Source organism: Furipterus horrens, unplaced genomic scaffold (genome assembly GCF_987537825.1).
Source record: "Furipterus horrens unplaced genomic scaffold, mFurHor1.1.pri manual_scaffold_5, whole genome shotgun sequence".
NCBI classification, from domain to species: domain Eukaryota; kingdom Metazoa; phylum Chordata; class Mammalia; order Chiroptera; family Furipteridae; genus Furipterus; species Furipterus horrens.
In genome coordinates, this window is record NW_028327175.1 from 97926739 (window position 1) to 97934622 (window position 7884).

At 43.9% G+C, this 7884-nt stretch overlaps 1 pseudogene; it reads left to right on the top strand.

Moving 5' to 3' along the window:
• The first annotated feature begins 4206 nt into the window (after positions 1-4206).
• LOC150009130 (neugrin-like) lies at positions 4207-5398 on the top strand (annotated as a pseudogene).
• Positions 5399-7884: the final 2486 nt, after the last annotated feature.

Here is a 7884-nt window from a genome sequence, read left to right on the forward strand (position 1 = left end):
TTAAGCCCGAATAAAAATTCTATTTCACTCTAAATATTCTATATACATATATACAGACACATACAACATTTTACTTACCCATTCACCCATCAGTGGACACCATGGCTTAGCTATTGTGTATAATGGTGCTATGAATATGGATATACAACTCGACACATTTTGCTTGACCATTGTGCCTTTTTCCTTCTAGCTGGTTATATGATTTGGCACCAAACAGGCTCACCTTCTTGGCTTTGCCCATTTCTGCACAATGCCTTGATGGTTTCATGAACCACCTTCTGGCTCACCTTAGATCCTGGGTCCAGCTGGTCTGGGTATGACTCCCTGGACAGCTTCCCCACTCCAATCCTTTTAACCTTATAATGGGGCTAGCTTCATATCTGGGGCCAGATGGGGGTCACTAAGGCGAGGTTTTCAGCAGCATGTCCCCACACACAGTGTTTCCTGAACCTTGTACAAGCATGTAGCCAACTATAAATAGCTCCATAAAATTGTTCTTCCTTCCAACTGAGGGTGCCTATAATTTCTATTCTCTCTAGAGTTGAGCAGAACAGGTAGCGTGGGGTGGGGGTGCAATCTACTGGGTTGGGAAGTAAAGATAGTCCATAAAACCTAGTCAGTGCTAGGAACATCACATATCATGACACCATAGAAGAGGGGAAGGGTTTTTCCAAGTCACACAGGTCTAAGGGTGGGCAAGTGGAATTGGTGATAACTTCAGAAAGATTTTTTTCACCCCCAAACTTGTTTACTTAAAAAAAATCAGTATATATATACCTTCTCATCTTTTCAATGATGCTCCCAAAATCTCTATTATTTAAGAATGTGTATGGAACACTTAATCTCTGAAAGATTAAGGTAGACTGCAGCCAGGGATTTGTCATTATGCTTCAGGTTTCAGCTTTAAAAGCCTGAGAGTAACTGTTACAGGGGGCAGGTGGGGACTATAGGGGATGAACTGAAGCCAAGTAGAAGATCTTTGGGTCTTCTTCAAAGCCAGTATCTATTTTCAAAAGGGAAAAAACACTCACCAGAAGCACGTGTCAGCCTACAACATCCTGGGTAGATCAGACATGTTCCAGCATCTCTGCTAAATGTCATCTCAAAAGAGGTGAGTTTCTGATGGGCTTGCAAATGCATCCTTTCTGTCTGTTCTAGACAACTGTACTGAAACACTTTAAATTGGGAACGGGGTAAGCTGAAGAACAGAGAAATGAGAGGCACTACGTGGACAAGATGGCAATATGTCCAGACTTTGGGAAAGGATGAGGTTGAATGCTTTGCTCCTTGGGTACTGACTGCATGGTGGAGGGCACAGAGACAAGAAACCTTTGTAGTTTGCCTGCTTGCGCTATGAGGAGCCAGTCATCAACAATGAAGGTCTCCCTGAGGCATCAGCTTGTAGAGAGAACAAAGTGGCCATTATATATGTAGCTCATCTTACAAGGGAAGAACAAAAGGATGTGATATTTTCGGCAAGGCCAAGTGATGTGAATGAGGAATTACAAAAAGTTGAAATAAATTTTCCTGGCATTGACCTACAATGGCACCAGAGAAATGTTTTATCCTGATAGAACAGTCCAGGTGGCCCTTTAACAGTAGCATTCCTTTTGTCTAAGCCCAGGAATAATAACTTAATTTTTCTTAACATCTTGACTGACCTCACATTTCTCTTTCTTTTTCACTTTATTCTATCAACAGCCCTTGGCTGCTGATCTCACTGGCCATTTGTGGTTTAAAAGGCTCATTTTCAAATTTGACTTCCTTCAGGGTAGGCTTTTCTCTATAATCCTTGCCTTGTAGTTTTCAACAGCTCCCAGGACTGCACTGCTGCCTGGCCCCAGGAATCCCCCTTTTTGGGTGCAATCACATGAGTAGCCTCCACCCCAACCCATCCCATCCACCCTACCTAGTCTGTCCTGTCCAACCTTAGGAAGAGATGAACACTGAGCATAACAGAGAGGAGTGGTGGAAGAACTTGGGTTCTTTATTACACGATTAAGCCACTGGTGATACTTTGGGGGTTGTTTCTGAGTGTGATAATACATCTTATTGTTTAAAGCAGTTTGAATCAGGCTTACCTGTTACATGCTGCCAATTCACAGGAAGGAAGCGAGACAATACAAGTACACAAGAATTGGTTTACTAGCACTACAGCCCTGCCTACTAATCCTACAGTGGACTGTCCTTCATGGACCTATTTGTGAAAGGGTGGTGAGGAGGGAAGGAAAGGAGAAAGGGAGAGGGAGTTTAGAAAGATCAGTCTTATGGTTTCTTCTTTTGGAGAGTTGTTAGAAGGTCATATAGTCCAATAATCCAGGATGCATTGCATAAAATTTACATTTCCCACTAGGATGGGGAGGAGAAGGAAATAGGGGAACAGGGGAAATATAAAAATGTACTTTGCCATGATCAGATCACCCTCTGATTGTTTCTGAGACCTGAATTCCCACCTGGTTACCTGCTTCTCCAGGTAAGGGCTATGTCTCTTCTTTCTCTCATAGTTCATGTACCTTGTTCTCTAGCTTGATAGTTACCAATCATTCCTGTTAACTACAAAATGAAGTCATGAGGTTTGTCATGAAATATATGTATCTCCATAAGTACCTACATGTACTCTGTCCCCTTTTCAAACCATCTTGTGATTGTCCCATTAGAGCTGGAAGACAGTGATTTTTCCTTTTTCTTTGGCTGTCTACCCACTTTGAAGATGCTCATTATATATGTCAGAGGTTGAAGATGGCTTCTTAACTGTTTCTTACAGGTCTTCTTCTGACCCAGACCAGCCCTTTGTACTCCCCCTTTTTGTCCTTGGCCATAGGCCGTGGGGACATGGTCTGCCAAACTCACCCTTAGCAGTTGCTACAATTGCCTTGTTCCTTGGGCCTCCCTTTTCCTCCATGTCTGGTGGGAAACAGGCTGCCCAGCCCTCCATATCCTTGCTGTCTCTGAAGACAAGCATCAAGGCTCTTCTTCTGTTAATGTTAATGTTTTAAGACTGGTAATTTTCATTGCAAAACCCATAAAAACAACAAAAGTAACTCCATCCAGGGACTTTACAGTGCTGACAAAATTCTTACAACAGGATTCCTGGGGCTTCAGTTCCTGACTTCTGAGCCCACAAGAGATTTTACCTGGAATCCTGTTGGGCTTTCACTTCTGCCTTTTGAGAAATAACTCTAACAGGGCCACTTTTCCTACCCAAAAGAGGCAATCAAGGTAGAAAAACAGTGGTTTTGTTGTATTTTTAAAGGGGACAATTTGCATCTTTGTTGCCTGCCATATTGAATAGCTCACATTTCACTAGACATGCTCTTTGCAGGATTTTCTTTTTTTATGCCTATAACAGTGTTTCATTGAATACTATTGGTTTTGCAAAATGTTCATTTTTTATGTGTTTGTGCATTTGAGCTACACCAACAAAGCAAAACAAAACAAACAAAAACAAACAAACAAAAACCTGTATATTAGTTTCTGGTGACTGCTGTTGTCAAAGAAATATTATTCTGATACTTGCTTAAGCAATTATGTAGACTTTATTTAAGACTACTGCAATAGGGAAGAGAGAATGGGCTCAATTTTGAACACAATAAAGGCAGGTAAGGATTTATAACCAAGGGTCAGAGTTGGGATGAGAGGAGTCAGAGGACAGAAAGTGACTAAGAGAAGACTTCAAGGATAGGAGACCCCTTCCTAAACTGGTTCAACAAGATTCTTGCTAAAGGCAGGCCCAGGACTTAGACATCAAAGATGGGAGATGAGGAACTTGATCAGATATCAAGGGTGATCAGATAAGGGTGGGGGAGTTTCAATAAATTGATAGCAGAATTCTTGCTAAGACCGAGAGATGCAGGCCCAGCAAGACAGTACGGACATGGAAGGCTAACAAGGTCAAGGCCTAGACAAGAGGAACGCTCAAGAGGAGCCTAATTAAAGTTTGATCAAGAATAGAATCTTTTAGCTCTGGCTGCTGTGGCTCAGTGGATTGAGCATCAGCCTGTGAGACAAGTGTCGCTGGTTTGATTCCCAGTCAGGGCACATGACTAGGTTGCACGTCAGGTCCTCAGTTGGGGGTGTGAGTGAGAGGCAACCACACAATGATGTTTCTCTCCCTTTCTCCTTTCCCCTCTCTCAATAAATAAATAAATATTTTTTTTTAAAAAAAGGAATCTTTTTGCGTTTGGGGCTGAAGGCAGTTCTGTCAACATGGCGGGTACCCTGAGCTTCTTGCTCGCCGGACGTGTCCGTGCTGCCCTTGCTGTGGTTTCGCGACCCGAGGGGTGGCAGGCCTGGGCCCTATGGGCCCTGAGCCGGAGCTCGACCCGACTGGGAACCGGAGGGGCGGGAGTAGCAGGAGGTGGAGAGGTACCGGCTCCTTCCCGGGCCCTGGGCCTGAAGCAGGGCCTCGGGCGCCGGGCGTCCAGCTGCCGCCTTCGCAGCGGCCCTTGTTTTCCCCTTATCCCAGGCGCAGGGGCAGGTGTTCAGCTCCTTTGGGAGCGCGAGTCCCCTCACCAGTGAGGTGTTTCATCACCCGTTTGGAGAGTTCGGCTTGCTCAAGGGCTGCTTGTCGTTCTAGGTGTTCGATTTCTGGGGCGGTGAACAAAGAGAAGAGGGCTGGGCGCTCAGCGAATTAGCCCGAGACTCTCCAGCCGCCCACCTTGCGTCCGCGCCTGGCCTCTGCCCTTGGTTCTCTTCTCCAGCGCCCTGAAACGGCAGAGAAAAGCCATCGGGTTACAGAAAATTCGGAGGCAAATGGAGGCGCCAGGTGCCCCGCGCAGGCCTGACGAGGGAAGCCATGGAGCCGATCCGGTATTTACATAATGAATTTGCAGAGTCCTGGTCAGTTCCCAGACTGACCGAAGGTTTTGATGTCAGCACCGATGTGCTCAGAAGGATTTTTTAAAAAGTCTGTACCCACATTGGAGCAGAAACTGAAGCAGGATCAAAAAGTCCTTAAGAAAGCTGGGCTCGCCCACCCGCTCCGCCGGCTTCCAGGCTCTGAGGATACCGGGAAGCGGCTTTCTACAGGCCGTTCTGTGTCGGGAGGCGAAGCCCCATCCCAAGGCCAGGGTCACAGCACAGCTCTGAAGGTGAAGGACCAAACAGTCACGGTACAAACACACCGAGGAGACAGAAGGGAAGGAATAAGGGAATCCAGCGCCCAGAGAAGGAGAGCTTTGTGCCTGTTGCTGCAGCCCGAGGTCGTCAGAGAGAGTTGCAGAAGTATTCCACCAGCCGTTGTGAGGGCACCAGAGGAACTGACGGTGATGGATTGTCAAGTGCAGACAAGCCGGAAGAATGGAAGGCAGAACTGGGTGACCAGAACTAAGGCAGCAAAGTCGTGCAGCGGGGGCGAGAGTTCCTTGAGGACAATGGGAACTTCCTGTACAGAATTTGAATTGGAGCCTGGCTTGTGGAGATGCTGCGTGAAACACAGCTGGGCAAGTGTTATTTGAGCTGCCTGGATTTGTGTATGAATTTTCCACCTTGGAATAAGAGGAAGCGATGAACTTGGAAATGGAGGAAAAAGCTGCTCGGATTTCAGTCTGACAAGGGGCCGGGAACTTCACTGGGCAGATGTATATGGGGGCAGCGTGAATGACTGGCTGGGTACAGTCCAGCTTTCTGGAGCATGGCTCCAGGTCTGACCCATGTGGATATTTAGTACTTTGTAGAGTTGTAGCCAGATATTGAAGAGTACTAGAAGAACTGAGAATTTGGTAAAGACTGACAAAATGTACGAGATAGTAGGATCCAGTCAGAGAAGGAAAACTCTGACTCCAAAAAACCTCCGCTGCCTTGCGGCATACCTCTTCAGGGGAAAGGCTAAGGGAGTAAACCCCGACAGAAAATCCGGAGCCGGAGTCCCTAAGGCGGTTCGACGTTGTAGTCAACACCGGCAACTCCTGCGGCGCACCTGAAGCCAAGCTGTATTGACTCCGTCTTTCCCTTGGACCCTTCAGCTGCGAAGAGAGGGGGGGTCTGCTGCATGGGCGACAGCAGACCCTCCATATCACCCTGCCCAGGCTCTGTAGCTTCAGCTTCACTGGAGAGGACACTCCAGCGTCATCGCAAGATGTCGATTCAACACGGGAGGAGACAGATACCGTGTCACTCCCGAGTCGGACTGCACAGCCATTCTCGGCGGTGCAGATGGACTCTTGAGAAGCTACACCATCGTCTCTTGAGACGGACGGCTGCCGACGACGAGTAGGATCCAGTCCAATTCAAAGGTAAGTAATAGAACTTCAAAGACAGTTAATAGGACCAGAGTATGATAACCCACAGGAGTGCTGTAGTTTTCCACTGACATAAAATTTCTCTCTACAGCCATCCCTCTTTTTGATTAAAATAACCAAAATAAGGTTATTCTTGTTGCCAAAGAAAGTCTGGTCTCATTAGCTTGGGCCGGATTATTTACATAAGTGTAAGAAGAATGTCAATTGACCACACAGACCTTTTAAAATTTGATTTGCTGAAGTTTTTCATGAGAAATCTCAGATTAGACTTTGAAAATCCTTTCAAGGTTAGGAAGCCAAGCCAAGAACTCACCACCAGACTTCACCAGCATTTCCTATAGATTTGGGTTAATTTCTTATTTCAAAGTCACCAAAATATCCTAAAGTTCCTGCGTTGGCCCTCTTTACTCACCTGTGAGGCTGGAAACACTCTAAGACAATTACAAGGCTGGTTTTCCTAAGAGAGTTTTGTAGGCATTGGCTCAATGAAGTCAATCTTAGTTCCTTAAAACTGTCTGGTCCTATCTGATTCTATACCCTCATTCTCAAATATGACATTCTAATCAAAACCTTGGTTGCACAACCAGTGTTTCCAGTCATGTTCTGTTACAAGAAAGACAGATTCTTATTGAACTCATGTAAATATAATTGTATTGCCATGAAAATGAGAATACTCAATAAGAGTTTCTAAATTCTCAAGGGACCAGGCAAGGAGAAAAATTACATGTTTTATTTCTGTTTATAAAACTATAATTAGCTAAATTCTTGCAAATTTTAGACAGTTTTAGTGAAAAGGGAAAGGAGTTTCTTATTTATCCAAGAACAGAAGTTTAAAGGACAAGCAATGTTACAAACAAAAGCCATCAAAGAATCAGAATCGTTCTTCAGTTCATTCAGTCCCATTAATTAATTTTTTTCTTCTTGATCTTGGATGAGCCATTCTATGAACCCTTCAGCTTCTTCACTAGAGTTCTGAAAATCCTTACTCAGTTCAGTGGTATGATTCCAAAGTTCTTCAAGCAATGCCACCAGAACCCTGCACCCAGAGTACGTATCTCACAGTCCTTTCCACAGGTTTCTGGGATAGTTGCTTTTACTGAAGCTGAAGTACTATGGCCTGTAGCTCATTGCAGATGCTTTTTTGAGAAGGATTGGAGTAAAACAAAAAATATCTAGCAAAAGACTTAAAATGTCCATGAATAGAGTGCTAATGAGAGTCAATTATAAAAATGACCTAATCGACAAGGAAATTTGGTTACTTCTGTGACATGAAATGTTTTAAAATAATAACTACAGTAATGGCTGATTATATTATATTATTTTTGTCTAATATCAGGCAAAGTAGCATCAGGAAATATCATGGAGTGTGAAGGCATTAACAAATTTCTAGAAACTTTATACAATTACTAAAATACTTATATTAATAATATTTACCCGTATAAATATAAACTAGAAAAGGATAAACATTTCTTATTTGACAATGCTTTCAATGCAATTGAACATATTAAATAAACCTAGTTATTTTCTAACATTTCTAATTTTACAATGTGAAAAATGAAGTTTTTCCAGAAGCCTTCCTTCAAAATTTGATTTTGGGAAAGCAAGGTTGTAAAAAGTATCAAAAAGTTTAAAGTCTTAACTAAAT